The sequence below is a fragment of the Sander vitreus genome, chromosome 5 (genome assembly GCF_031162955.1).
Source record: "Sander vitreus isolate 19-12246 chromosome 5, sanVit1, whole genome shotgun sequence".
Lineage (NCBI taxonomy): Eukaryota > Metazoa > Chordata > Actinopteri > Perciformes > Percidae > Sander > Sander vitreus.
The window spans coordinates 29,149,979-29,170,200 of NC_135859.1; the positions used below are offsets into that span (position 1 = coordinate 29,149,979).

Consider the following 20,222-nt stretch of genomic DNA (forward strand, 5'->3'; position numbering starts at 1 on the left):
GTGCTTATACTGCTACTGCTGCTATTGCTTGTACTATTATTATGAATGCTAACAGCTGTCACTGATTTCCCTAAATAACCAGCTTGCCCTCAATGTCACTGTTGCTGCTGACGGAAATATGTAGAGTGATGCATCACATCCACTGTGAAGGAGATCTGTGCCCAGAAAAGATTTTGATTCATTTATCATTTGGCTGTAAGGAGTCATGAAAATGGAAATGTATTCAGAAACAGCCTTTCTTTTACTGTCTATGGAGCTAGCTAGCTGACATGATCTACATCTGAGCTACTGCACATGTGCGAGTGCAATCAAAGATAGTACAGAAGAAGAAGAAAAGAGGTCTCACTCTGTAGCTAAAACAGAGACCAGGTAAAAAGAGGATCTGCAGCAGTGAGAGAGAGCTGTGCAGTACAACACAAATATGGTGATTTTTGAAAATTAAACCATGTAACCCTATTCTGGTACAACCTTAAAATACAATTATGAACCTGAAAATGAGCATAATATGGGCGCTTTAAAACAAACAAGGTTAAGAAAACCTTTCACTGTGGGTCCCAATCTGTTTAATGGTAATTGTACTTGACTGTGCCGCAGTCCATCTGGACTCGGCTGTGGTGTGAACAGCGCTAAAAACTGAACTGTCTTAATGAATGCATGGCAGTATGATGCTTGTATTAGTGTCTGAACCTTGTCACAGCAGCTTCTGACAGACTCTCTAAGTGTTGCACTTCATTTGACATTTCAGATCATCTGCCAGTGGAGAGATTTGCCCTGATTGCTGCTATGGAAACCTTTTTCATGCCATCGCAGACTGAAACTTAGTCAACCCTTGAGTCAATCAGGCAATCTGCTGCTCAATTTATAATTCCAAAACTACATTTTAGTTTCTATTTTTTCCTCCACAGACTGGCCCACAAGCTGTGAAAATTGCTATATCAATATTCGCATTTCAAGATTTTTTGTTTGATGCTGGAAATAATTATGTTAATTATACATTAAGGAGCATCTGAATTCATGAATAGAAATGAGAGGGACAAAAACAAGGATTGTTTTTGGTCACAACAATGTCATAAAATAGCTACAAAACTGGAGCAGCTGTCAGTGTTCATGTTTAGAAGGCTGAAAGTGTTTAATATTGAATAAATAAAAAAGACATTATGAAATCAAAAATAATCATATGAATAAGCTGTTTAAAATATATACATTTGTAAAATAATTAAAGAAATTAATAAAAACTTAAATCCCAAGTTGCTGCCGATGGGCAGGCCAGCACCTTGCATGGCAGCTCCTTCGGTGTATGAATATGTGTGTGAATGAGAGGCGCTTTGTCCATCAAGGTAGAAATGTGCTATATAAATGCAGTCCATTTGTGCTCTGACATGCTTTTGCATTTTAATTATGGAAGGAAAAAAAGATTCAGTGTAAAGCTGCACTGATTATAGTGATTACAGGTGGTTGTTGGTGTGTGAAGCCATCATAAATCAGATTCTGTGAATGCAAGAAAGTGGAAAGAAATTATTTTAATAACAGCAATCAGAATGTACAATCAGGATGTAACAACCAAAGTTGTAAATGTAGAGAAGCTTTTCATCATCCGCAGTGACAGGCAGAGGATCAGCCAATTAGTCTGAACATACAGTATAGCCATGAAGTAATACCATGAACATGTTAAATCTCATCCCTTTATGTGTTTAGGGAAAGCTAGACTCCCCACTGTTACCTCTTCTTCTTCTTCTTCTTCTTCTTCTTCTTCTTCTTCTTCTTCTTCTTCTTCTTCTCTCATGTATTTTACATTAAGCACCACAAAACATCCAGATGTGGTAAAAAATGTGGTGTGCAGTGATACATTTTTTTACTGATGTGAGTGACTCTTAAAGAGTCATTGCTTAACCTTTTCACTTACAACACAATACGCTGTCAGTGGCTCACTGGTTCCACTTTCAGCAGATTTATATTTTGCTGCGGCAACATTTCTTCAGTTAACACCTTAACACCTGATATGTGTTTACAGCCGTTACATGGTAGGCACAGGCAATGAACAGCTTACCTGGTCGAGTATGATAGCGAAAGGAGATGACCTGATCTGCTGCTGTTGTAAGAATCAAGCCTCTTCCTGTCTTATTATACAGATCTCATAGGTTTCCTGAATGATATTTGTCTAAGAAATATGTAAACCAACAACATATACGCACACTGTTACCCTCTGTGTTGAAAAATTTATTTTTAAGTTGTAATTCATAATTTTGATGCTTTTATTTGGCTATCACGTTGCACTGCTATCTATATATTGTGTAATGCTTCCTAATGGACAAAGGAAGAGACAGGGGAGATAGAGGTGGAGAGTGCAACAGCACAGAGCCACTTCTTGACACAGTGGCATGTTGGCGTGGCGCTCGTTATATAACAGCAAGGGTGAGGAAAATGTCACAGCAGTAGTACATGAACGAGCCACACGGTAAAAAGAATAATGCAAAAGAAGCCAGTCATTTTTGATGAATTCTGCAGCACTTTCACAGTGTTTTGTTCCTGATTGCAATGACGTTGCATTCGGAAAAATGCTACAGCTCAAATTTGTGCCTCTGGCTGGTTACTTCACAGTAGCAATTGCTGCTGAGGCTCATGGATATCATTGTATTTAGAGCAATTCCTCATGTAAAAAATGAGAAATCTCAGATAAACCATTATTTTTTAACTAATTGCAATATTAAGCTTATAGTATTTTTATATAAATAATTAAGAAGGAGATTCCTCTGGTCTATGTCAAAGAGCATTGCGGTAGTTTAAATGTTAATTTAACATGTGGAAAACAACTTATAACTTTTGGTCTGTTTTTTCTACCTTTAGTTGTTGTTGTTTTAGAACTGTTAAACAGTGACATTAAATTACTTTTTAATTTGAATTAAAAAAAGGCATATAAGTTTGTTCATGCAGCGATTGCAATTCATATTTAAGTACGTTTATAGTGGCGGCGCCCTTTAGTAGCCGTAGTAATGACGGAAGCAAGGCAGGAAGTAAGGTGACGAAGTATACTGTGCTGGTGGATGGGTCAGAAAAAAACAAGACTTTCACCCGAAACCTGCTTCCCGTTTGAAAATAAAAGTAAATGGTAACTTGCGACCGTTACGTTCTGGATATTACATTAAGCAATCTAACAAGGCAGCATGGTGGCCCAATGGTTGTCACTGTGGCCTCACAGCACCAAGGTTCTGGGTTCAAATCCAGTTTGTATGTTTTCCCTGTGTTTGTGTGGGTTTCCTACAGGTGCTCCAGTTTCCCCCACCATCAAAAAACATGTACTAGGTTCTGTAGTCAGTGATAAGATCTGGAGTTGGTCCCCGTTGGTCCCCTGTAAATGGCTGCCCACTGTTCCCTTGAGGGATGCTCGCTGCTCCCTGCAGAGAATGAATTTCGCTACATGTATGTATGTGTATGTGACAATAAAGTACCTTTACCAAACAGGTGAAAAACAATAGCACCTTCTTCTTCTCTCTCTTTCTCTCGCTCTCTAATAAAGTGTTTGATCCTGGTAGGTGCTGGTGGAAGATTATTTGCAGTGTACAGCAGAGCCATCACTGCTGTCTCGGCTGTGCTCCTCTCATGTGATATGTTGGTGTTTGATTGGATGTCATACCTTGACCCAATCTGGTCTCTGTCACGTCCGGTGACTAGATGATTGTAAGATTGTTTTATCCAGACTCCCTCTGAGTGATGGAGTGGAGGAGTAATTCCTCTCTTCTATAACAAGCACTGCTGTAATGCCTCTGAGCAAGGCACATCCTGCCGTTGAGGAGCTGCTCAGAGGGTGGAATTGCTCAAGCAGGTGTACTCGGCAGCTGTCAGGTGTGTTATTATGTAGGATTCAAGGGCACTTTCCCTAACACTTTATTTCAGGAAACAGTTTTTCTGACTTTTGTTTATCTAATCTGTAAAAGATCATCATTTGTGTATGAGTTCCAAGGCATACTTCACACAAGAATTGAACACTCAACTTACAAACACGTTTGAACGGATGTCTTCAGTATCAATTATACTGTGAACATGGCATCTAATTGTTTACTATATATACTATACTTTCTGTGAATTTACACTTAGACAGTGCCGGGTTTCTTTCTGCAGGTAGGGTCAAGTCAACATCCACTTTTAAAAGGCTTCACTGTAGCAGAGAGGGAGACGGAAGGATCGTTGCTTTCCATCCTCCTGATCTCAGAGGTGTGTGTGTGTGGTTAATGAGCTGTTTTTTTCAGCACCTCTTGTTTCCTGTTGAAGCCTGAGAGTTGGATCGAGTGCAGGTGGTGTATGTGAAAATAAAGATGCTGAGGAAATTGCATATCAATTGCGTCGCCATTGGCTTCCCGGTGACAAGCAACGAGAAAGTTTTGCAGAGCAGATCGTCTCTGTCCTCTGTTTAGGGGGCGTTCTCAAGTATAGGGTGGGAATGGCCTCCTTCAGCTTTTTTTCTGCAGTTACTCCTCAGCTCTTTCAGCTCTTTTTGCTGTTTCAGTCTGTGGTGTCCTTGATGTTTTAACTGTGTAGTGTTCACCACAGCTGTTCCGAAAAGGTAGGGCTAGGCAATATATCCATATCGTGATATGAGACTAGATATTGTCTTAGATTTTGCGCATGAACGTAGTGTTTAAGCTTTACGGAGACAACCGAATGAAATATTGACTTAATAAGATTTTCCAGTTTTGATTTGTTTTTATATATTAAGACAATACAAATATTGAACAGGTGGTTGGTAAAGGAGGCAAACAGAGGCCACAAAAGGGTTGCCAATTGACTCAATCTGGTTGCCAAGGGCAACCGGGCAACTGTTACTGTCGAGCCCTGGATTTTCTGCAGTTCCTTCTCGGCTCCTGGTTGACAGCCCTTTAACCCCCTCCCAGTCGATGCTGGTGACTGGTTTTGGTCTGATGATCACAAATGGCTGGTTATGTCTGCTCCTGGTGCTCTTTCAGTCTGTGGTCCAGGTGTCCTTGATGTTTCAACTGTGTAGTGTTCACCACAGCTGTTGCAATAAGGTAGGGCTGGGCAATATATCGATATCATATCCATATCCTGATATGAGACTAGATATCGTCTTAGATTTTGGATATCAGGATATTGTAATATGGCACAAGTGTTGTCTTTTTCTGGTTTTACAAGCTATATTACAGTAAAGTGATGTAGTTTTCTGAACTTACCAGACTGTTCTAGCTGTTCTTTTATTTCCCTTTACCCACTTAGTTAATATATAACCACATTACTGATGATTATTTATCACAAATCTCATTTTGTAAGTACTTTTGTCAACCCTACAATATCGTGGCAATATTGATATCGAGGTATTTGGTAAAAAATATCACGATCTTTGATTTTCTCCATATCGCCCAGCCCTACAATAAAGTAATCATATACCACTCCAGTCGTCCTCTTCCGGTTGGCCGTGAGAAAAAGCTAGTACTGTAAGCTGTATTTCCAACGTCAAGAATGAAATCTCTTTTCTGAGCAGTTTAAGGACTTCTTATCCATGTTGGCTTAACAGTTGAGATTGAAAGTTCATTCTTGACCTTGGAAACTGCGGTTGATGAAACAATCTTAATCTCCAAACTTTCAATCTTTTCATTTTGTTTTTTTTAACAGCTTTGCAGTGTTTTGGCATTTGACAAGCCTTAGGACTGAGAACAATAGCTTTTTTGGGTCAGTTTTCATTGTTTCATGACACAACAAACCCATATTAATGCATTTTTTAATTGCAAGGGTTAGTTGGTGATTCAGTTCATCCTACAGATGTTGAGCTCAGGGCTTTCTGCAGGCCACTCAAGTTGTTCATGATGTACATTTTTTTATGGACTAGGCTTTGTGCTCTGGTGCATAGTCATGTTGAAACAGAAAAGGACCTACAAGACTGAAGAATTGGTGGATGCCCACATACTTTCAGCCACATATTGTATTTTTCAGCATGGTTTTTGATTCAGGTTGACTTTCGCTTTCAGCTGATGGTGAGGGAGTATTCTCAACTTTTGTTAACGTCACCTTGTCTGTGGGAATTGTGCCTGCTGCAGCCGCGCCTATAACAAAAGATTATCCCGCCGCTTGTGGAACAAGATTCTGAATAAATAATTCTCAACGCTTTTGCTTAATTTCTCAGTTTTAACAATTCAGTTAATATAAACTGTATTCTGCTGACACTCCTGCAAGTAAAACAGCTGTGAGCATTTTCTGTTTTCCTATAAAACAAATTATGAGATGATATGAGATGCCAAAGAAAGCAAATGGAAGCGAGAGGATTAAACATGGAAAGGTGCTAATAATCATCCAGCACATTGTTTCTTTACAGAGCTCCCCTGGATCAACAGTTTTATTCATGGAAGAGATATTTATCTGAAAAGGAGTCTTACATATCGTAATGTGCATATTTGAAAGCTAAGATATTTACCATAAAACCTTCTTATGATGTTTTAGTTTCTAATGTGGATTTAAGGATGTTTATCCACAAACATCAGATAGTGTGAGTTACATAACTAAAAATAGGTGTATCATGTCTGTAGTTATGTTAGTTATCTGGGAATCATGTCTCTGGGAAAATGAGAAGATGTGTGTCCTTAGAGTACTCTAGAGGACTCCAATAATAAATAAGGACATTTGAAAATGTATAATTCCATGACAACATGGCGGACAAATTAAATGAGTGTTTGTACATCAGTTACAAAATTAAACCATGTTGCAGACTTTCTGAGCCACAAATCTCATACGGATCACACGTCAGTGCTCTGTCTATCCTGACAAGAAATCAATCATTCCCATCCTGTGAACGCTATCTGTTACTCTCGGTGTGAAAACTTATGATTTGATTTGACTCATGAACAGCTCAAAGGAACCCTCCGACAAAGGAGAAGAGATTCTCACTGTGAGCAAAGGCATTTTTCTGCAGCCTGAATTACTACAAACAAATGGAAAACGTGCCTGGAATCACAAAGTGAATGTGAGTGTGATTGCGTTGCTGACAACACCTGTGTCGTCAATGTCGCCCCACCACTTTCTGTTCTGGTGAGTGAAGTTTCCAGGTTTCTGCTCCCTGTCGTTGTTTCTCTTGGGAAGCTCCAGTCAGTTTCACACACCTCAAAGTGTTTGGAAAAAGCCAGTTTTAGATTAATTAATTAATTAATACATTAATCAATTCCTCTGGATGCTTGGGGGAGTAAAGACTCAGTTGGATGTGCTCATCTAGCTGAAAAGTACACTGTTGTCATTCATGTATCTAAAGAAATTGACAAAAGTAATAAAAACAAATGTTTTTGTCCACCTAGTAGTAGTAGTTTTTAATGTTTTTATTTCCCTCTTCTATAAATCATATTAAGACAGTTATAGTATGTGACATGACCAAAAAAATGACATCTTTCTTGCATTTCTTTTGTAATATGCTACTGCCGGGTGTATGGCTTAAAAGAATCTCACCTACTTTAGAAATTGTGGCCAGATAGTGTGCAGCTATATTGATTAGTCTTAGTATAGAAATAGGCAGCTGGAGCACTACAGTGTATTATTTTAATTGCAGCAATCCAATACAGACAATAAGAAGAGCATTGCTGTTAATACAAAACATTAAAAATGATGTGTGAACACTGATGTTCACATTAACTTTATGACTCAAAATGAACCATTTAGTAGAAATCATCATTTGGCACCGTAGGTGATGAAAGAACCAAAACATTTCAAAATAAAATATTTAGCATTTTAACATCAAAGCCTGATCAATTTCCAATATGGATATTTTACAGTTTTAAAATAAACACTACACCTGCCAATATTTTATTTTTCAAATAATTACATTATATAAACAAATACTGTTTTTACAAGGATTCCTTAAAATTGGTAAAATAAGAAAAACAAACTTGTCAGTGCTCTCTGGTGTACAAACAATGTAATGGAAAAACTGACATCTGGCATTTCTATGCCACAATATCTTGTTCCTTATATGGCAATGTGTATCTTATCAACAAAGCCGAGCACAGACAAGACAAGCAAATGGTTTATGGATCATGTAGTCTTCATCAGGGACACTAGGGCTAACAGTACCACTGATGCTTTATGATAATATATGTGTCTGCAACTATTGCTAACTAATTGCTTTTGAATCAATGAATATGTCATTTTTTGTTTTTGTTTTTCTCAACTTCATTAAAAGTGTATTCTTATAAAGGGCAGAAAATGGTAAAAATTTGAATTATTAACAATTAATTGATAATAGTTTAACTCTAATAATACATAGAGTGCCTTTAATTGTCAGGTTATCACACAAAAACAATCACACAATACCTCATGTTAACATGCAGCCCACGTACTGTATCATCCTCCATAAGTGTATATTTTTTCAATCTGTCACACACATCTGACACACACACACACACACACACACACACACACACACACACACGTGTGTGTGTGACCCAGGGGGGACTAGGATTACAGTGAGAGCATGTCTGGACTCCTCAGTGTGCCCCTGAGATCTGATCTTCTGTCATCTGGCTTGACGCCCATGTGAGGGATTCACCCTCTGCAGCACTTGGCTATTAGGTTTTATTTTCACATGGTAGTGAAAATAGAGTGAGGAACTAGTGAAGGGCCTCATGTCTGAGGAAGCAACTCTGTGAGAGACAGGGAAAGAAAGAAAAAAAGATTCTCAAAGAGTGAGGACGAGATCTCTACGGTAAAAGGAAAGCGGTGATTTATATTTGTCACATAGATGTGTTAAGCAGAGTGGGGGCTGGCTGAGTGAGGAGGAATTTGGTGAGCTGGTAGGAATGCAAAAACATTCAAGTAAGAGTAAGAGAGAAAAAAGCAAAAATAGCTGGAAGGATATAATCTTACTAGAAAATGTGATCTAGCAGGAGAGGCAAGTGAGTAAACTGAACTCGTTGAGTGTAATTGGCAATAGAAGACAGGTTGGAGTAAGATGTTTTCCCCTCTGCCAACCCGCTTACTACTGTAATTAATAAGCAAATCATTATTTCAGCAGCCGAAGCACAAACAAATCTCATTACTGTTATTAAATGTAAAACATTCCTCTTTTTACCCTGTTAGACCTACATATCATGGCACGTTCCAGAGGCATGATTAGAAATCCTTAGGTTGGGTCAGGTAATTACTTTATATATTACAGTTAGGTTCTTCTTGATTTGTGGTTTGTCTGGGCAGAGGGAAATAAATGACTTAAGCTGTTCATGAATGTGGGCAATGCAAAGTCGGGTGCTGCTAAGCGCGAGCATGTTTGCTCAGCAAACCTGGCCTGGATGAAAAGGTTTTTGCAAGGTGCCTGTGTGCACGGCTCTTTCGCTTTTGTGTGGGGATTGAACATACACCGCCTGGCCTCCTTTTCTCCCTCCACACTTTCAACACTTTCAATGCAGATACTACGCTCGTGCTTGTGAGAGCATCAGCAAAGTTATTTCTCCTCTCCGGGGCTCAGGATTCCTTTGATTTCCAGAAGAGGTCTACGTCAAAGCAGTGATGTCAGTGAAAGATGAATGCTTGACCATCTGTTTCCAGGTGAAGCAGATAAAGGGTTTTGCTATATGTCTGCCAAGAGCCTGTGCCAGAAGAAGAATTGAAACATGCTGTCACTTGCTGGCTGTTATAAGAGATGTTACTCTGTGATATTGAGGATTGTAACTTCGGGACAAGTCATAAGATAAAGGATGAGTGGATGAAAGCCAAAGCTAAGTGAACTTATAAGAGTCAGCAGCTGTATTCCAGAGAAACAAGTGGCACAATCTGCAGAAAGTATGAGCACTTACTTATCTTTCTAAATTGAGCAAGGCATGTCTCCAGCTGCTTTAGTGGAGCTGATAAGTGGTCATTAGTAGGAGGCAGGTTGTTTCAGTTTATCTATTGCTATGCTCACATATTTACTATGTACCACCCCTTTTCCTCAATGCAACAATCATAGCTGATCAACCCACAAAAACTCAAACAATCTTGGTCATCTTTCCTTTCTAATGCTCTGATTCAGCTGCTGAGTGCCTAGTGTAGATAAACAGGTGTGATTTGCGATTCAGGATGCGTAGGATTTCCCTCTTTCTGGTCCACAGATCCCTGCCTCGGCTGAAAAATTTGTATCCGCGGTGTATCCTCCCCTCAAAGTGATCAATGCTAATGTTACTTCACCAATAGACCATATATTATATACCTAAAATAGAAGTATTTTTAATTAAGTAAAGCACTGTAACATGAACAAATAGTGGCATAGAACAATACAATCTGAGCGGCAGTTGCTGGTTGTATTTAGCCGCCTCAGAGCTCCGGGACGCCAGCTACCAGCGGCTGTTGTTTAGCCGCCAATAGGTGACAGGCACCGCCAGATGACGGCCCTTACAGGGGCCATGGTAGTTGAGTTTAGCCATTGGATATTGAAGTTCATAAATAAGTGAAGTGGGACCATATCCATGGTATTGAAAGGGGGATTTAATTCTTGCATGTTTTGTTTTGTTGGGCATGATCACAAAACATCCACCTCTGCACACCACTGAGCCCTAATGGTATCCGACTGAGGACAACCTACATTTGCCTGTTTAAAGATCTCCTAACCAAAGCACTGTTAAGTGACAGAGCTGAATCATGTTCATATTCCTCAGTTTCCTGACTCGTCCTCACACAGAGAAAACAGACTGCAGGTAGTCTGCCAGCGGAGGGCTATGGATATTGTGCTGCATTTGCTAGTGTGCACTGTGCAGCCATTTCTTTTTAGCGCTTGTCAGCTGTTTTCTGTTGTTTGTTTTGGTGTATTTGTGCCCTGATGACCCTCAGCCTTGTTAATTGAACTTACACCACCCACAGCAGCTGTGTTTTGCAGGTATTTCTTGTTGTGTAGTTTGGGCAGATAAATGCTGCATACTGTTGAGAACTAAAGTTGGTGTACTTTCTTCACACAGCTTAACACTGCAAACAAAAAACAAAAGAGCATGTGAAATAATTTACTGGTGTGTGTGCTGAGCTTTATTTAATGTGTCATGACACCTTGTGATAACAGCAAATGAATATCTCAGAAGAAGCTAATGGCTTTTCACCCTCCGTAAGCTTGAAGAACTTATAAAAAAGGCACATCACCATCTGATTTCTATTGTCAGGAAGTGAGGCATGTGTTTTAAACAGTATGTGGATGTGAAAGGTGTGTTTAGCGATAGGGAAAGCAATTTACCTTTTAGTAATTTGAAAACCTTAAAAGGTTATCACGTGTTTGCTTAGCGAGGATGGTTTCTCTAATGTGTTGTCAACAAAAGTAATTACGGCAATGTCAGAGGTAAGTGTGAACGCTACCCTGTGTGTGTGTGTGTGTGTGTGTGTGTGTGTGTGTATGTGTGTGTGTGTGTGTGTGTGTGTGTGTGTGTGTGTGTGTGTGTGTGTGTGTGTGTGTGTGTGTGTGTGTGTGTGTGTAAGGGTGTGACAGATTGAAAAATGTGTGATAACCTGACTATTAAAGGTGCTGTAGGTAGGATTGTGAAGATCCAGGACCTAGCAAAAAAAGTTGAAAACATCGACAACTTCTCAGTCCCTCCCCCCTTTCTGCTAAAGGCCAAAACGGTCTCCTAAGCCTCTCCCCCCCACAAGGGAGAATTAATGTGTGTGCATGAGCAGTGATTGACATGCAGTTAGACACCCCCCCTGGCCCTGATTGGTGCATCTGAACAGGGAGCGGTGGATTTTTGCAAATCACATTACAGACTATAGGTGCTGCCAGAGGAGCCAGATTTCTTTTTTTTTTATTAACTGCTTCATGTAGTTCTACTTGAACATAGGGTCAGTTTCAGCAAATATGACAGAAAGTTAGTTTTATAAGGCTTACCTACTGCACCTTTAAAGGTGCTCCAGTTAACCTCTATATATTATTAGAGCTAAAAATATTATCAATTGGATTTTTCCCATTTTCTGCCCTTTAAAAGACAACGCAATTAATGAAGTTGCCTCTGAAATGTAGTAGCGTAGACGTATAAAGTAGCATTCAATAGTACAATGATACAGGAACTATGCCTGAAAATACACAGAAGCTTCTTCTGCCGATTCTCAATGCTCTAAATTAATGCAGTTTGAACCCAGAGATAAAAACGTGCTGAATACACCGACAGACGCCCCCTCCCTCTCTAGTGTTGTTTTTCAATTCTTTAATGAAGATGATCTCATGCTCCGTCTGACATTTCTGCCCTTTCCCTGTTTGCATGCTGAACCGGCACATTGGAAGATATTATGCACATTGCCTCGCGTACATACGAACCCTGAATGCGCCTGATGAGTTCTTTCCATCTGAAACCTGGTGATAATTAGCGCCCAAGCCAAGGATCTGGAAGAAGGGTGGAAAAGATCCTTGGAAGCATTGACCAATATTTTGAATCAAGAAATGCTTGGTTGTGTTCTCTCTTGACTGATTTATCCAGTTGCTTTCCAAAAGGCACATGGCTGCTGGAAGGGGCTCATGTGCACCCCTTTCTTCTTTCCATCCAGTCTGCCCGCTTGCTGCAGCCAAATACCTAAAGTTTTTGTTGCTTGTTGTGATACTACGTCCACTGTGTCCTTTACAGAGAAATACTGATACAAAAAAGAGAGAGGATTTTAGCTGTTTGTGGGACACAAAAAGATATGTGTTTTTGCATTCCCCTGACAGTATTGCAACACATTAGTTTTCATCCCCTTGCTTGAATGTCTTTGCATTGTGTAAGTATCTGAGAGCTGCAATAACACTGCCCACATGTCTGAAAATTACACCATGCACATCAGAGAAAAAGCCCAGAACTCATTTTGTGATTAAGTGATGTTGTTATAAGAGTTGCTTGAGGGGGATTTAATCTCAAACACTTCTTTCTTGGTTGTTTAGCAGGAATTGTAGGGTTTGTACTGCCCTCATGTATTTGTACTTTTTGTACTTTTACTAACTCTTCTTCTACATGCTCAGGACCTGTAACTCGCAGTGTTTAAGTCTTTCATTTCATTTCTCTTTTTCTCTCTGCCATTGTTCTGCCTACTGTGTTCTTGGTGCAAAGGCAACATTTGTACTTTGCCACATGGATAATTGCAATCAGACGCAAAAAAGGGCAAATTGCACTCAGCTGCAAAACGTTATGGCTGTGTTTGAGCTGTAATATAGGTAGCGCAATATCTTTTGATATTGAACCTTGAGATATCGGATGCAAGTGTTAAAAGTGATGCTCAATTCATGGTGTTATCAGTCTATTCTTTATGAATTCTGTCCTTTAAGATGAATGATTTGCCAAAAATATAATTTATTCTTGTAGTTATAGGTGGTTGTTTACATTATGGTCACTAAATTGACATCTTAGTACAGTATACTCCACTCTGGATTTACAACTCCATTGCAACATTTACTTTTTGATTGATCTTCAATTGGATTAGAAACACAAGTCACAAGTCTGACAAAATAATCATCTCACAATGTCAATCGACTACTTTTTCCAGAGCGTACAACCATCTCACAGCCTCTTTACAGTCGCTGTTTCCGACCTGTCGCGCGACAATGTGATGTCAAAATGACGTAAATCTCGCTGGCGCACCAGGATTTAAAGTGAGCGACCAGAGGACGAGTTTGAGAGCAACCGGATGCCAGGACTCTCAGAGTGACTGCAAGTCTCTATTGTAAACTTATTGGGTTAAGATGAGTTATTTTATGGTGAATGAAAGGCTTGATCCGACGAAGTAGGTCATCGAATTGTTGTGCAGACATTCTGAAGTATTCAAAGTGCTTGTCTCTGTCTATCATCCTCATTTGTTTCATGAGGATATTGAACTCACCATATTTATGTCTGGACATTCCACCTTCTTTTTCTTCGTTTCTTTGCAAGCAGGCTCAAAAGCAGCTGTTCTTCCTCATCCATTGACTCCAATATCACCCTAGCCACTGTTGACATTGACGTCAATGATGCTGCCAGTTCTGCCATTGTTTACCTTTTTCTTCTTCTAGTCGGTAGAAATAGCAAACTCGGTAGCCTTTGCTAGGTTGCGACACCTCTGCTCAGGAGAAGACTGCAACTAGTGTTGCGACCACCACGTGCGAGTATAAATAGTTACGGCGCTCCCATGACGTCACACTGTCGCGCAACAGGTCGGGAATGGGGAGTATACTGAACGCTTTAACCAGCAGATTTGCTCAGCTAGACCTTGTGTTGCGATTGTTGTGTCAAACCATTGTTCCCGAAATCAAGAATTAAAACAGCATCCTGTACTGTCCAGCTGCCGTAATCTGGATAAAATACTAATATGCTCATCTGTGTTGCCTTCACTTTACACCCCGTACTCACAGCAATTGAGCAGTACATTTTCTCCCAAAACACATCAATCAAGGATTAGGCAGCAAAGGACTGTCATCTGTGTATTAAAGGTAGAAATACAACATTGTCATAAAGTAGCAGGAGTCAATCAAGGAAACTAAGTGTAAATTAAAGTAAGGTGCATTAAGGATACAGAGATCTACATCAAATGTATCTAGCATTATAATGCAAGCACAATAGCCAGTTGTATCATATGTTGTTTAAATATAATATATCTTCACACTTCTTAAATCAAACTTCCACTCTTGAGTTTAATATAAATACATTTAATATTTAGCCTGCTTTTCATTATTGTTGAACTAAAGCTCTTGCAGTGGTCTGTTTCACTACTAAAGCCAGCAACCATGCAAGAGACTATTTGGATTGACAAGAGAGACAAGTTCATTGGTATTGTCTGACTGGACTGTAACCTCATCAGCCAGAAATCATCAGTTAAAATCAGCTGGTGCTTTATTGGAAAAACCTGAAGACTCTCAATCATCTGAGTGATGCCAAAATTATAGTTTTACAATGTATTATCTTTAGGTAGTTTGTCAATTTTCCTTTCTATTTTTTACCTCTGCCAGAGAGGTTATGTCCTTGATCCCAGTTAGACGTACATTGGATTCGATTATTACATTATACGCTGCAAAATGCCTTTGAAATCAACATGAAAAGATGAACTAATAAACACTAGAAAAAGATTAAAGTCTGGAGCCCTAGCAGAGGTTTGTAGTTTTTTTTAAGTGTGTTATTTTAGAAGAACTTTTTTATTGGCATCTGAAAGAAACGTAATGATAGTAGTCATGGGATATGTGCCAGATTCAAGTAGTCCATGAACCTATGCTTCACAAAGTTGTATTGTAATTTGTTCAGTAGTTAATATATACATAGATAATTTGTAAGTTGAAATAAAAACAAACACCAAAATATTTAATGGCAGAAGTAAAAACTACAACTAAATACTTTTCAGTATTTCAGCTTCTTACAATCCTGTATTTTATCAGTCGTTTTGGGCAGGGAGAGACTGGAAACAGTTCGTCACTTGACCTTTCGACGATGACATTGGGTTGTTTGTTCTTTGAGAGAAAGAGAGAGAAAAAAAACGGATGCAGGTCACCAAAATATATTGAACTCCCTGAAAGGAAATACAGTGAGCATTTCTTCCAAAAATGCAGTTCGCACCCCACCATGAATGAAGCCTAAGTTTGGCTGCATGTTGTAACCGACCGACCCCAACAAGGCCTACCGTTGTCTGCTTCAACACTCTCTTGCTCTCTGCCTCTTAACTCACATGCACACACACACACACACACACACACACACACACACACACACACACACACACACACACACTCCACATAAGTCTGAGTATCTCAGCAGCACAACAACTAACACAACAACAGATAAGAAAATTTGCAACAAACAGACTATTTATGGTGTAAGCAGGTTTAAAGAATATTTCAACGTATTTGATTTCTTTCTAAAGCGAGATGAGAAGATTGATATCACTCATGTTTGTGCAAGTACAAAGCTTGAGTCAGGACGTGGTAAGCATAATTGTACATTAAGACTAGAAGCAGAGGCAAACCGAAAGCCTGGCTCTGTCCAAGTTAAAATAAAAATGCCTATTAAACTCCTCTAAGTTCATTATTTAACATGTTGTATCATGTTTGTTTAACCCATACATGAACATAAATGTCAACAATTTGTGATGTGCTACTCGACAAATAACAGAAATAAAGCACTTCTGTCTCAGGCTGTAGTATGGGTTGCTAGAGGCACAGGTTTACATTCTGAGGCCAATAGCTTTTTTTGAGACTGTCCTCCAAACACAAACATCATCATCATCAAACAGGCTCAGTTAGTTTCATGTCCAGGGAACCTTGGAGTGCTCTTAAAGTTGAAAGGACAGCTCCCAAAATAATAAATTACTTCTCTTGGTCAAAACAAACCATTAAACCGACACAGCACTTGGACATTTTTCTATCAAAGCTGTAAATTGTATTAGTAGTGGTTACTCTATTTCTTTAAAATGTTTAACCCAAGCCCTTTTATTGTATACTGGGATAATAAATAAGGATAATTCCAGTTAATAACTTGGACTTTTTGTAGGTTTGGCCATTGGTTATAGCAACATTGTTCTCACCAAAGTAATTGCTGAGATAATTTTGATAAAAATGTACTTAAGCAAAAGTAAATTTATATTGATATACTGATATTTAAAACATTAAAAAGGACAAGTACAGAAAAAAGGACTTTGTTACAGTAAGGAGAGTAAATGTACCACCAATGTTCCACCCCTGCAGTTAATCCATAGTCATCTTAATGTGATATACATTGATCTATGCTGATGTTACTGAAGTATTGCTGATTGACCTGATATGGAAACACGCTGTAAACCCGAGAGCCTGTTTAAACTCAGACTCACCCTTTTCACAGTTCACACAAATTACAGATCTTCGTGCTGTTGAGGAAAACATAAAATGCCCAGCCGACAAAAATGAAAGGTTTTCAACAAAATGTTCTGAGCAAGTATTAAAAGATTTTTGCATCACTAAAAACACTATTAAGATGAATGAGCTGACTGAGCTACAGAGCTGCAGGCATGTTCAATGGATTGTTTGCAGCAAGAATAGTGTCTTTTAATTTTAAAGAAATATCAACATCAGAGATGTCTCTCAGTATGACATAATAAAGCTGATGTAAATTTCAGTTCAGTGCTTGAAAACACGCTGCAAGCTGAAATGGATGAGCAGTAAAAGGTTTCTCTACCTGAAACCTTCAATGTGTACGTTTGCTGCTTCTCTGCTGTGACAGCCCGGTCTCACGGCAGGTTGTGTAAATGTCACGTTATTTTTAATCTATTGATACGTGTTCACGGGCACGTTTTTCTCATTTTTACGTGGTGGCCATCAACTCCTGTGGATTTTCTCACACTAAAATGAGAGATTTTCCTACCAAAGTGGCTTTACTCTAAGTTGTTTGTTCCAGCAAGATAATAAAGCAGCACTGAGAGATGGCTTTGACTTTGGCGACAATTACTGAATTTTGCTGTTAACTCCTCCAGCAGGTGGTTTGATTGATGCTTTGTATGTGTTTATATTTGCATGGTGGAGTCTTAGATATACAAACATCTATCTATAAATTGCAGGAACATCTGTCTGTCTGTCTGTCTGTGTGTTATGCGCATATCTCTTGAACCTTTAGTCTGATGAATCAAATCCCCTACTTCACCGTTAACCGTCAAGCCACTAAAGCTGTATGGAAATGAACACGTCCTCTGCTGAAGTGTTAAATTCGTTAACGATCACACGGCACAACGTCTCTCTCTCTCTCTCTCTCTCTCTCTCTCTCTTGCTCTCTTTTTCTCTCTCTGCGCGCACACATAGGGTCCGGTTCTGGTGGTTGATGAACACAGATAGGTGCTGATTAACTCTCATAACGGGCCAGTTGGGTAGCGCACTGCTATGAGTCCATGAGGCTAAAGTCTGATTACTCCACATTTTTATTGTGATATTTTGTTTACATTACATTCTGAATCTGCAGCGTTCTCTGTCAGGTAAATATAGTAGTACAATGTCTTCCTCTGATGTAGAAGTAGCCTACACTGCAAGTCAATAGTAGGCTATACAGTGGAGTTGCATATTAAAGGAGTATTCCAGCCAAAGTATGTCCAGGGACATTTTCGGCTCAGAAGCGTAAATACCTCCAAAAAAGGTAATGCTTTTATCTTTGTAAAACTTAAAACAGGGACACTCTCCCAGGGGCATCACAAGACCTAGAGCTGCACTGGGGCACAAGCCCCTCTAGGGGGGGTCCATGGGCATGCTCCCCTGTAAGAACATTTAGTCTATTTTAACGTTTAAATGCATCAATCTGGTGCACTTTGAAGAGAAATTCAGATGTAAGACTTGATTATTCTTATCTATGGATGGAAATACTGTATTTGTGCTGTAGCCTGAACTATTTTGCACTTCAGAATTTTAACCATGCACACACACAGGTTGAATAGTTTTTTCTTCATATTTTTGCATTAATGTCACTAGGAAGCATACCAGTATAAATATATATTCATATTTGTAAGTGGGATTGTCTGGAATCTGGCAATATAATAACCATTATGGTGGGATACACTGGCTAGCAATTTATAAAAATGTCTGTGCTGACATAAATAGTTTACATGAGAATACATTATAATTTTGTCCCAAAGCTGGAGACCATGTAGAAATTTTGTTGCAATTTCAAAACCAGATTACCCAGGAACCGCTTGTTGTACCGATGCATGTGTTGAGTGAAGAGTTTGTGACATATTTCCCAGAGAGTAATGGTGTGCAGAGATTTATGCAGAATGCACATGATAACATTTCATGTAAGTTCAATGTTAATTTTCTCGCAAACCTGGCACTAATATCATTGGAAAGCTTAGATTCTGGTTGAGGTAGTTGTGCCAGACTCACGCCTTTGGCTGAGTCAGAGGGAGAGCAGGTGTGCGGTTGTGAAGAAGTTGGTAATTTCGTGGCGCAAATTATCACTTTTGCATGCACTGTATCCGTGTCACATTCTCATTAGGGGCTGAGGCCCCCTAAAGGTCTGATCCTAGAATCGCCCCTGCTGCTACTTCATACTTGTACTCCACTACACCTCAGAGGAAAATGTTATAATGTTTACCGCACTACATTTATCTGACGGAAACCGGGGACGTCTGGTCACCCTACCCTGAGCTAAAACGGCAGTTGTCGGGGCAAGTTTTAGAGTGCCTTTGTGCCTCTTAACAGACACAACATACAATTAATATGTCTGTGCCACATGAACAGGGCCCTTACGTGTCAACAAGATGCGTTTTCAACTCAGACATTGTTTAAATTCACCTACCCTGGTCCGTGTCTCGATCCTGCCGGTAGCTAGCTTGCCCTGCTAGCTGATAGCCGTTAGCCGTCCGGTGAGTGTATTCAGACAGGCTTCTGTGATAATCATCCCAATAACAATCTACGGAGTGGCGGTGGTGTGGCTATGTCCTCCAGAGGACAGGTCATGTCACGTCTTGAAGTTTATTCCCCCCTAAAAAAAGCAGTAGTGCGGTAGTAGCTGTTAGCTGCTAGCTGCCCTCTGGTGAGTGTATTCAGCCAGGCTTCTGTGATAATCATCCCAATAACAATCCACGGAGCGGCTAACGGCTATCAGCTAGCAGAGCACGCTAGCTACCGGCAGGATCAAGACAGGGACCAGAGTAGGTGAATTTAAACAATGTCTGAGTTTAAAACGCATCTTGTTGACACGTAAGGGCCCTGTTCATGTGGCACAGACATATTAATTGTATTTTGTGTCTGTTAAGAGGCACAAAGGCACTCTAAAACTTCCCCCGACCACTGCCGTTTTAGCTCAGGGGACGCTTGTACATGTAGCTGCAGCTTCTCTGTGTTACCTGCAGTGATTCGGGTCGGAGTTTTTTCTATCGAAAGTACTCGCGTAGCTATAGCGATCAAGATTAACGTAAAAATTGGCCGGAATTCTCCTTTAAGTGGTTTGGGGTCCTTCTGTAAGAAGTATGTTCCACCTTACAGTACTGTACGTGTTCACAATCTGAGAGCCTGGTCCTGCGTGTTGCTAGTTTGACATGAGGATGATCTTTCCTCAGGACTGGACTCTGTATCACCCACCCTGGATAGCTAGCGGCTAGTATGGCTAGTTTGAACACAGAAGATGAGCGATATCTGTCCGGTTTGTTGTGTTTTCATTAGCCACCACTTGGTGACAGCAGAACAAGGTGTAAACTTAACACTTACGAATAATCAAAAGCAACATTATCATTCCTTTAGAGTGGTGTCTTTGGCCACTTAACAAATGCAAGTCCTATGTTTTTTCTCCTTTTTAGCTCTGTTGTCAGTCTTTACCAGCTCTTGAGTAAAACATCTAGAAGCAGTGAAAGGG

At 39.7% G+C, this 20,222-nt stretch overlaps 1 protein-coding gene across 1 annotated transcript in view; it reads left to right on the forward strand.

Moving 5' to 3' along the window:
- The window catches only part of adamts3 (ADAM metallopeptidase with thrombospondin type 1 motif, 3), a 158,665-nt gene that overhangs the window by 31,254 nt on the left and 107,189 nt on the right, over nucleotides 1–20,222 (forward strand). The window lies entirely within an intron of this gene.